The sequence below is a fragment of the Crocodylus siamensis genome, chromosome 9, assembly GCF_052110815.1.
Source record: "Crocodylus siamensis isolate JL-2025a chromosome 9, ASM5211081v1, whole genome shotgun sequence".
Lineage (NCBI taxonomy): Eukaryota > Metazoa > Chordata > Crocodylia > Crocodylidae > Crocodylus > Crocodylus siamensis.
This window is the reverse complement of record NC_143403.1, coordinates 19,316,543-19,328,065: the sequence shown is the minus strand read 5'-3', so window position 1 is coordinate 19,328,065 and position 11,523 is coordinate 19,316,543.

Below are 11,523 nucleotides of genomic sequence, written 5' to 3'. Positions count from 1 at the left end.
CAAATTTTATTGTTGAACAGGTTTATTGTTTTATCAGGTTTTGGTTTAAGAAGGGTTTCATTATATATAACATTGAGATAAATTTTTGCATAGCAGATTTATTCAACAGGTTTATTCTTTTAACAACTCTCCCTGTATTTCACCATTTGGTATGTGGGGTCTTATACATCAAACAAGTTTATTACTTTATCAAGTATGAATTTTAAAAAGTTTTTACTAATAGTACAAGATATGTTGAGAGTTATAGGTAGTGCATTGTTCTTGTAGGTGTTCTAGCCTACTACTAAGTACTGGAAGGTGGAGGATATAATTGAGTGGCATAGTACTGTGCTATGTAGTAACTACATAGCAGTGTTTCTGGAAATGGTGATAATTACAGTGTAGTTCATATTATCTTCCAGTATATATCTCAGTTCACTGGCCTGGTGTTTTTAAAGCCCTTAAATGTCCAAATACACCCATGTTGACTATATTGCTACTATAATTTTTAAAAAAGCAAAGATAAAACAATACTGGCAATAAGAACAAAAGAGAATTTGCTATGTTACTCCCATTCATGTACTTCTGGTAAACTTTATGTTGTTCCGGACAGGAGGAATCAGACTTACAAAGATAGCATGGAGAACATACTCTTCAACCTGTGTAAGGGGAACAATTATGTTTTACATCTTCACATGTTCTGCTTCCAAGAACGATGACACAGTACTGAGTAATAATGGCTGGCCAATCCAACAGCCATGTCTACATGGTTCACCTTCTAAAAAAATAACCTGAAAATGTTTAACTAGAGTAGAATATCACTGAATTTCCCAAATGATAGGAAAGGTAGGTTATATATTGTAGCATGAAGATGTAGAACAGATTGTAAATTTGCTGATGCATGATTTTTCATCAGAAAGTGCTGATTTATCAAAACCAAAACTGTTCACAAGAAAGGGTCTATTTCACCAAGTTATTTTGACACTGAAATTTCAGGAAAAAAATAAGGTTTTTATTGCTTTATTTTTTTAAATAAATAGGTCTGGTTTTCTATTTGATATAGCTTTTTGTTTAGAAATTCAAGTAAATTATGGGAGTATTTAAAATAGTTGAAAGTAAAGTAAAGCAATTTTAAAAAGTAGAAATTAAATAGGTCAGTTGATCTGAATTGATATTGTTCAGAGGTTTGTTACATTAATATTTTTCCTTTTCAAACCATGATGAAGATTTGAAATCTCAAAAATAGTCACCTCAGATTTTTACAGGGTGGGGAAAACATTTTCCACTCAGCTTTATTTAGAGCACAAAAATATCAGAGGGTATGAATTACAAGGCATACCTTGTTCCCATATTGTGATTCATTTATTTTCAACTATTTAAATTTCATTTTGATTCCTTTATCATGATATTTTACTTATGTAAGCAGCCCACTCTTTGGGTAAAATCCAATTGAAAGGATGTTTTGTGTAAAGAACATAAATGGGATTTGCCTACTTGAGCCCTCTATTAGTAGTTACTGTAGCGTATGTTGTAATAGTGAAGACTCCATGATACAAACCTCGCTTTTTACACTCTGCTACTAAATCTTTACTGAGCAGTGGGAGATTGCCATTTTTTTCTATTAAAATTACTGGGTTTGCACATTAGCAAAGTGAGAATGATCAAGGTTCTAGTGCACAATAAAAACTTTCAGAGTGGTAACACTATTATTTTTGGACTTACAGTTTAAGGATAGGTGTAATGAAATGTGTATATAAGCTCTAATTATGAAAACTGTTCAGCTATTCTGTTTCAGAAGTCCTTATTTTTTAAAGAAGTGCACCAATGTACTTGATAGATTAAGAAAACTTTCTGATTGTTCTTTTCCCCCCTGTTCTTTGGATTCATTATATTCGCGTATATATTAGCAAAAGCACCTAAGCAAATGATTTCTAAGGTTAATCTTTGTATTTGGGCAGAGCCTGTGGTGCCTCCCAACATACTTACTATGTTGGCAGCAAACAACTGATTGCATAGCCCTGCTGACTTTAAAGGAAGAGCAGCTAATACATTTTAAAAGTGATGCTGATACTTTGGGTGAAATCCAATGTCAACGGGAATTTTTGTGAAGATTTCACCCAATGGCAAATCTCCCATTGAATTCTGTGGGGCCAGGATTTCATCATTTCCTTTTATCTTCTCCTGTCTTCTCCACTACTTTCCTCAAACATGAATTTGCTTTGGCCCTCCCTCAGCCCATGCCCAACTAGGTGTATTTTGTCTTTTAACAAATGCTCTATTTTTTGCCTGTCTGCGTCCCAGTTGCCTATCTGTAACATGGAATTAATGCCGTTGTCTTTATTGAAGTTGTTTGTGATTACAGTTGCTTAAGTAAGGGCTACATCAGGCCCAATAGGTTTACTTTTTTATATGGGCTTTACTTGTCGATATGCTTTAATTCTTTAAGCTTTAGAAAGGAAACCTGTTGACGCGATGCACCCACTAGATGATCACCGACTCGTGAACGTTGCCTCTGTGATTCAAGAAAAATCATACTGAATGACAGTTTTGTCTGTGCTGGGCTCTTTCTGGACCTCACATATACCTTTTAATAGGCAGATCTGGGTGAGACTGATCAGTGCTCTAGTTTCTAAGGCTACCAGAAATCCCATTCTGTTGAATTCCAATATGGCATTGACATCTGATGCCAGTTGCTTGCACCGTTGATCCTTATTAATCCTGTTTCCCCCCTCTTTCTGCATCATAATTTATATAGATGACCTGTTCGAAACTACATACAAAGTACTCATAGACCAAGCACGATTTTTCTCTTGTATTTTATGTGTAATGGTGGCAAGATTCAACATTATAGTGGCACTGTCACCAGCTTGGTACCGTCTCTTCAGTGTTGCTATATAACCTTCCTCTCCTCTACACTTCTAAATTGCTCTATGGAGATGATCCATTAAGAATCACAATAAAGCTTGAACGTTTGAATAACCTTTGAAATTATTGACAAATCAGCCCCAATGGGCTGCCTAGGAGCCTAATGTAGAACAAAAGATCGATGATAATGCTGCGGAGACAGGATCCAGACTGCAGCAGCGAGGGGATATGTCATATGATTTTTGCATGCTGCCACTGGAGGGATAAAGATGAAGTGCCATATTGGTGTGTAATGTCTATGCTACTATATAGGATGATCTGACCAGGTGTTGTACTTAACAGCTAGGGCTGGGTTTGTGCTGCAGCTCTGATGAACTCAAGCTGGCAGTTGAAGTAGCAGTCCCTGGGGGGGCTGCCTTGGTTTCCAGGTTTACTTGAAAATGCCAAGCACTGTGTGAACCTGGCAAAATTAACCAACATTGTAAGAAAAGCTAATCTATCTAGTCAGGTGTTTACATAGCCTTTGTTATCACTGAATCTGGCCACCTGCAACCATTAATGGATTTGATTCTCCTAGCACCCCAAAATAATGTCCATCTTATAGAACTGAGGCATGACAGAGATTGAGTTACTTGCCCAAGAGCACAAAAAGAATTTGTGGCAGAGCTAGGAATAAATCAGAGGTTACCAGAGTCCAAGAGCCACTATCCATTAAATCATCCTTCTTCCCTTCCCCGAACAGACTCCAGGACATTTCCCTTTTCTTCAAGCGTTTCCACCAACGTGGGAAGGGCTGGAACATCTTGCCTACACATTTTCCTTCTGGTGTATGCAGGGAGTGGTTGGCAAACCTAGTTTTTCTTCACTCTATTACACATTACTAATCTCTGTATGCCTTCTGTAAGTTTTGTCTTGTGTTCACGTTTCCTTATGAAAGCCCTACTGGCCCCTAATCAATTTATAATTTACATAATTAATGAACCTTATTTACTAATGCATTTTACTTCATCCTCCATAAAAAGGGCTAGATTATTCATAATGCTTAGATATTCATTGCTACTGATTCCTATAGGCCTATTATTTTCTTTGCCTACCTGAGTGTATTCTACCTACACCTACTTAGTGCAATAGTGACCTCCAATGGTTGGTTAGATTAATGATATCTCAAGAGAAATCTCCCTGGCATTAATTCTTATTTAAAGGTAGAAGTGTGGATCTGTATCAGGTATTGCCCCCTTCATGCTGAGCACATCTTTAGAAAGGTCAGCTCTTGGAAAGATCTGAAAGTCTGTTCCTTTTCCCTTGTGCTGTATAAAGGCACCTGACCTTTTGGTGATCCTAATTTCTCTTTCTTTCTTTTTTCCCCCTTCCTGCCTGTTATTTATTGAAGTGGAATGAATCTTATTTTTTTTAATAGTTTCTAAAATAAGTGACCAAAGACAGTGGTGACACACGTTAAGATTCAGGTTACCTTGATATTTCACAAGGTACTGTATCTTTGTAGAGTAATTGCACTGTGCTGAATATGAGCTATGCGCAGGGCCATATTTTGTGTTGTGTGAGGAGATGTTAACTAATTCTCCTCACTTACTATCAGTACCTGGCTGTGGACCTATTACCAGTGTTTTGGATTGGCTTGGTAAGTATGTTTGGGTTTAAATGTTTGCCTAAAATAGAAAACTAAGTTTTTAGCCCTCAGGTTTGTGAAGTAAATCTCCCAAAGGCAGCCCAAGTGCAGAATAAAACTGCATAGCTTATTGTTTAAAGCTCTGTTGTAGACACAACGCCTGAAACAACAGGTATGAATCTACCCCAATAGCCTAATCACTCTGAATATAATTGATTTGATCCTCTCCTGCTCTTGATCTCTGCTCAGGCCTTAACGCCACGGGTAGCCCAAATTCTGACAGTTTTTTACTATTTCTGGGAAGTCCCCTAACTAGCCATATTGATGTATCGACCTTAATGAACCACACATGGGTAGACTCTAGGCTTGGTGTGGTAGTTACAAGTCTTGCTCCACATGTTAAGTGGGTATGTGGCAACAGAGGCAAATCTTGGGCCAGTGTGTTTGTGTCAGCAGAGCGCTCCCCTCAGGTCACTTTCCAGCCCATTTGTTGCCTCTTTAACAGTCCCAAAGATCCAGGTCTGCCCTAGGAATCGATCCCTGAATCTAGAGGACAACTTAAATGTCAAGTTTGTTAAATTTATTTTGCAGGCAGGGACTTGTGGAGTGACATGATCCTGTTCCAATCCCAGGAGGCATGAGAAGAAGAAACCCATGGGATATGCTGAGACCCAGAGAGAGTAGGTGTAAGATAAATGCATGGCTCATTTGATCTCCTCTTGGCCTTAACTGCCTATCTGATTGAGTAGCAATGCCTCAAGGACTCCAGAATATCCAGAGAGCAAACAGACCTGAGGACTTAAAGCAAGGGCCTAAAGTTACTGGAAAGAAATGAATAAGAGCTCAGGTTCCCTCCAAGTTATGTGATTAATTTAACACATGTAATGGTGAGAGCATTGCTTGCTTAATATATTTTTATCATTTAATTTTAATAAGTGGTGTAACTATTAGCGAAGAGAAACCTACACAGAAAAACTAGAGCAAGGCTGAATGATGGGGTGACATGGAGTGGACAAAACCTGGAGGGGAGGGGAGGGGAGGGAGGGAGGGAAGGAGAAGGGCTGAGAGGTGGAGAAGCAGGTGGGAGCCAGGACCAAACTGGAAGGGAAAACAGGCCAACGGATCAGGAGGTAAGTGAAAGGTAGGGAGGAGCAGGGGGACCACAAGGAGAAGAAGGACCTAGAGGGAATGGACAATGCTCACAAAGAATTGTAGGGGTGAAACCCACAAAGGCAGTAGATGAAAGAACGAACAGAGCCTATAGGCAGTAGATGAAAGAACGAACAGAGCCTATCTCAACCCAGTTCTGCTTATCTGCTTACTGATTTGTGCTGCTCTTGCTTTCAGGCTGAAGGACACTTCTCTTCAGACTATGTCTTTCCTGAAACTGGTAGTGTAACTAGGGGTGGGCAAGAGGGGCACCCATCCCAGATGCCAGGTTAGGAGGGGTGCCAGATTTGTCCTCCAACCCTGTGGAGTCCACACCTCCGCAGTGTTACTGGTCCAGGAACTTAAACTCAGCTCCTGGTGGGGGTAGGCAGAGCATCTCAGCCTCCACTGTTTAGAAGTCCCTTGTGTCCATAAGCCTGTTGCCCCCTTGCCACTGCTCTTGAACTTATGCCACCCTGCCCCCCGCACAGGACCTGTGCTCTCCACCTCCAGCTTCAGACCCTATTCCCCCACCCCCATTTTTCTCTTCTGTCCCATATCCTCTCCCCAGGGGTGCCCCGAGCACTCATTCAGTGTTACGTGACTGCTGCAAGCCATATTGGTCCTGAAGTTTTGGTCTGCCCTAGTTTTCAGGCTGTATTTTTTTGATTTGAAATTTGATGCTGCTTGGCAGACTCAGCCTGCAAAATAAAGTAGGAAACTAGGGATGTTATTTGGTGGGTCCAACTCCCCTGGCAGATGGCATATGCTGGTTTTGGTGCAAACCATCTCATTTCAGGGCTTTGCCTTTCATCTGAACGTAGAAAAGGAATGAATGTGAACCTAAACTACGGTTTAAGCTAGCATCCTTTCCTGGACAGTTTGGTCCTTTCAGGGCTTCCTGTATTTCGAGCTCCAGAGTCACTTTTCTTCTTGCAAGAATCTGCATCCATTTTTTCAGGTCCTTGTGAAACCTACTTGGTTTGTCTAAGCAGGCAGGGTTCCAGCATCTGTTGTGATTTGTTTTTGAAACAGGCAAGCTGTAGTTTTCTAGCAAGAATTTTTGCTTGGGAAAGACATAATTTGGCAAGATATTTTTTATTCAGGGTGGAAAATAATATTAGTTCCATTCCAGTCAGGCGGATTTGTATTCTTCACCTTACACAGCAATGTGTCTCCTCCTCCAACAGCATAACGAGCAACTGAAATTCAGAAGCAGACTGTGTGGCCCATCCATGCACTGTGTAGAATCAGCATCTAAACAGTGCAGTCTCTACCAGCCTCGTCTCTTATTTCAGCAGTGAAATTATCCCACCACTGTTTCTTTCAGCACCAAAGCCACACAGGGTTGGATCCAGAAGGTACAGTGGTGTGTTTGCACCTCTCTTCCACAGTGAAGCTCACATGTGCCTCTGAATGCCTTGTCCCTTGCTGAGTATGAGGCCTGGCTGGGGCAGCATACCCAGGGATACCAAATGGGAAAAAGGTAAGGAAGAGGCAACCCACCCACAACCACTGCTGTCCCTGGCTGACCTGGGGGCTCTGGAGGCCCCAAGACCATTTGTGCCCTGATCCATCCAGGAGCTGCAGAGATTGGTTGCATGGAGTGATGAGTCCCAGCACCCTCCCCATCCTGTTGGCCCAAGGGCTCCAGCCAGGGGAAGCAGCTGTGTGGAAAGCTGGGCAGGGCTGGGGGCAGGAGCATCAGTGGGTGATCTCCCCTCCTTCAGTGCCAGGAGGACACTGGGGGGCCAGCAGCGCACAGTTGATCAGTAAGACAAAAGGCGACCAATTCCTATGTGTTTTGGGAGCATAGAGTGATGGAAATCAACAGAAGGACTGGGGATATGATCCTGTCCCACTGAAATCAATCAAGTTGAATCATTGACTTCAATGGAGACAAGACACTATGTTGATCATTCCTGGACCACAGCAACACAATCATGGTTTGCCAAGCTGGGGATATAAGTAAAGGAATATGTAAAAGTGATGGATATGTTTTCAGATCTAGCCACAGAAAGATTAACCAATGAATGCAGAATGGGCATGCCATTTCAAAGAGGGGAGGGTACTAAATGTGTTGAACCTTTTTAATGTTAATGGGAAATTTGCTATCAAAGGGAGTTGGAGAATTATTTGCATTTAGTTTGACCAGATGAGTCAGAATGAGACTGAGAGAAGCAGCTTGTGCATAAAATTATATCTGCAGAACTTGCTCTTGACCCTGAGGAGCATCATTTTGTCCATGTCATTGTAGAATGACATGGCACAAAAGAACAGTATGTTGCATGAGATTCATGCGGCATTTGGTGATGAGGAGTTGGAGAATCATACAAAATATAGTTCAAAAGTGCATGCTATGCAGGCAAAGCTGTTCAAAAACAGTTAATTAGGTTTCTTGGTCAGGAAATAATGGCCTAATTTATTAAAGCCATCTACAATTCAAAGTTTGAGAGTGCAATCGCAGATGAAACAGCAGACCAGGAGGATGGGAAGGAAATGAAACACCCTTTGCTGTAAGCATTTGCACAAAAGCATTATGAGAGAACTTCAGTTTACAGAACTGAATGTTATGGCTGGAAGAAGCAGAACAGAAAATTCTGATTGAGCTATTACAAGGCATATGAGTGGATCTTGGTTGACTTGGGCTTTGGTGGAGCTCATGCAGTGAAGGGGGTGGATGCGTATGTCCCCATTTCAAGTAAAGGCACACAACTAACATGTAAAAAAATGGCTTTTTGGCAAAATAAACCAATTGTTATAAGGGATGGAATGAGCCCAGGGGCAGAATAGTTAAAGTATCTTGCTGTTCTTCCAGAGTCTTGAGTTCAAGCCTTGTTTTAGGCTTGGCCAGAGGCTGCTTCCATTTGAGCCAGCTGTGAAAAGGGGTACAAAGCCATTAAGGCATTAGATTCAATGGCAGCCAGATACAGTGCTAGTCACATCACTGCATTTTGCACTAGTATGCCTTAATCTTCCTAACCCAAGGGCCATGACAGCTAGAGCAGCCCTTTTATGCTGCAGCCTCAATTCCAATTCAGCCCAGAACCAAAGAATTATCAGATGTGCAGTTCCAGGGATGCTGGTGAGAGCTGGATGGATAACAATGAATGCTAGTAAAGAGGCAGGGAAATTAAACAGATTTGTTTTCTTTAGTCACAATGAGATCAGGATATGCCATGGTCCATTCCCCTGGTAGCTCCTGGAACAGTGTCCCGGCTATGCTGCAAAGCCTAGGAAGGTACAGAGTTTGCAGAGGAAACTGGAGAAAGCCCTGGTTCAAATCTAACTCCATCCTAGACAAACCTGCAATTCTCCCCCTGTTGTTGTGACAGTGTTATTTATATCAGAAATGCTGGCTAAGGGAAAGAGACATGGACCTCAGTGCCAGATGCTCATAAAGCAGGGCTCACAGGTCTAGCTCATTACTCAGGCTAGACTCCCATCAAAGTTGGTGGGGGGTTTGCCTGAGTGAGGACTGATGAGTGCAAGATTTCACTTTACATGATTAGCATTGCTTATAATCAGGGACAGTTGGGATGTATCTCACTGTGTTTATGTTTTTGGTTCTTATAATGAAAATGAGATCCCTCGTGTAGCTCTCTGCCATTTTGCACGTCAGACTGAAAGAATATATGCTCGTCATGGGTATTAGTGTCTCAGCTTAATGACAGAAACCTCGGACAAATAAATCCATGTGCCATGGAGGATTTTCCTAATGAAACTGAAGTACAGTACTGTTTACATAATGTCCTTTAGACTATATTCAAACCAGGGATTGTTGGACATCATTGCAATCCATAGCCATCCACTAATGTGGACAGAAATTAAAATGTAATAAAAAGTGGCAGGTTCCTTTAACTTTCCCTAAAGTATCTGCATGGTTGCTCTGAGCACCCCCTCTGAACTTTTCCCCTCCTGGTCTGTTTTTTTTATTGACATTCCAGCCCTTGAAACAAGGTCTTCACTCCTTTTCTCATTTCAAGATCTTGTTTTGGGAAAGCTCTAACACCTGTCCACTGATCGCCTGCCAGTCCGCATCTGTGCCCAGCTGACAAGGCTGTCTGCTTTGACTAATGATGTGATTGATGGACAAAATAAGGAAGAACACACAAAAAAACATTTCTGTCTGGTCTGGTGTGTCAGCAAGCCTTCATCAAGTGGCTGCTGAAGGTATATTTTGCTGCATGCCTCATTACACAGTAATGGCATTCCCAGGCAAAGCTGTTTCTTTTCATGACACAAGACAGCAGGCAGCTTTATGGACTCTGGGCCTATCAAGCCTGGAGGAGAGAAGCACTAAAGAGTGGTCATTTCCAAAAGTGCCTCAAGTTGCTTTTTTGTTGTCATGAATTTAATATGAATCAACACAATATGAAATGAGCATGAGGAATTTTAGTGACTAGTCATTTTTTAAGACTGCTGTCTAAACAGCCATCAAGAAAAAAAACATTTTCTTCTACCAAACCTGTTGCAAAAAGAAGTCATCTGTCAATTTTATTACATTAAAAAAGTACACAGAGGCATATAGTCCAAACAAATGTCTGCTTCACTGCTAAACATGTGGAAAATGCCACATATCTAAAGCAAAAAAAAGGCAGATAACTGGCAGGCTGAATGCAATATTTAACAACTAAGATTCAAATAGCCCTTTATGTAGAGTTGTATGAAGAACAGTTCATGTACAGTATGTATGTTATATTAGGAGGCTGCCTACCTCAGGTTATAGGATAATTATGTGATAGCCATTAGACACTATGACATGAGGTTATAGAAGCATTTGTGAACCCCAAAACACACCTTTTGCTTACAGCTGGCAGTAAGGTATAAATATGAATAGCCAACTTGCAATGAACAAAGGGTTGAAGGAGTTTACCTTTCCTTTTGTACTAAATCCCAATTCTGCTTTCTTACCCATTGTAGGTTTTTGAAGAGGTACTATGCATTTTCCCTTTCTTTCTCAAGTGTGCAGCTTGTTTTCATACAGCTCTCTCATTCCTATGAAGCTTTTTACATTTCTTTCTTATTATGTTCAATAGTTTTCCATTTTAAAATACTTTTTTGCAGGGAAGATGCATTTCTTATAGGAAAAGCAATGAAACAAGTTTAATTCCTTCACCCAAAATTGTTGGAATTTCTCTCCCCCACCCCCCTCCCTGACATGATGGTCTTTCACCAGGGGTTATTGTGAATAATTTGTGATTTTAATGAGTTGTGATTAGAGAAGAAACCCCTCTGCATGTAATAAATACTACACAATAAATTAGAAAATGTATATGAGTTCTTTATACCCACTTAAAGAGAGAGAAAAACATCAATGTAAATTCTTGTTATGACAAATGTAAGAGATAATCTTTTAAAGTGCATTTAATTTACTGTAATAGTAAGAGCCACTTTATCGATGCCTAAGAGTACAGGAAAAAAATGAATACAGGATAATTCAAAGCAAATAAATAGCATGATTAAATTCAGCATGGCACTTACTTACAGACACAATCATGCTATCCTTACCTATGAGTTAAAAGAATAATAATAATGGAAATAACCATTTTTGATTTAAGAATAAAAGAATCCTATGTAGACATGAATAACTAATGGGAGTTGTTAAAGGCTGCTAACCTGCCTTTTTGAGCCTTGATACTGAATAAGATAATTCCAGACTCAAAGGAAGAAGAAATTCAGTTGATTGAAAAGTTTAAACAAAGTAATTATTCTATCAGCTGCAATAAGGGAACGAAGTACCACAAAAATATCAAACACCTGCATATTTCCAAGAAGTTCTCTTGAAAACCAGAAGCAGCTGGGTGGAGGAGAGGCCATTTTATCAGTAACCAATAGGTTTCTGTGCTCCACTGACCTTGAAGTCAATACCAGTGCCAAGGGCTCACTGTCTGCTGTTTCTT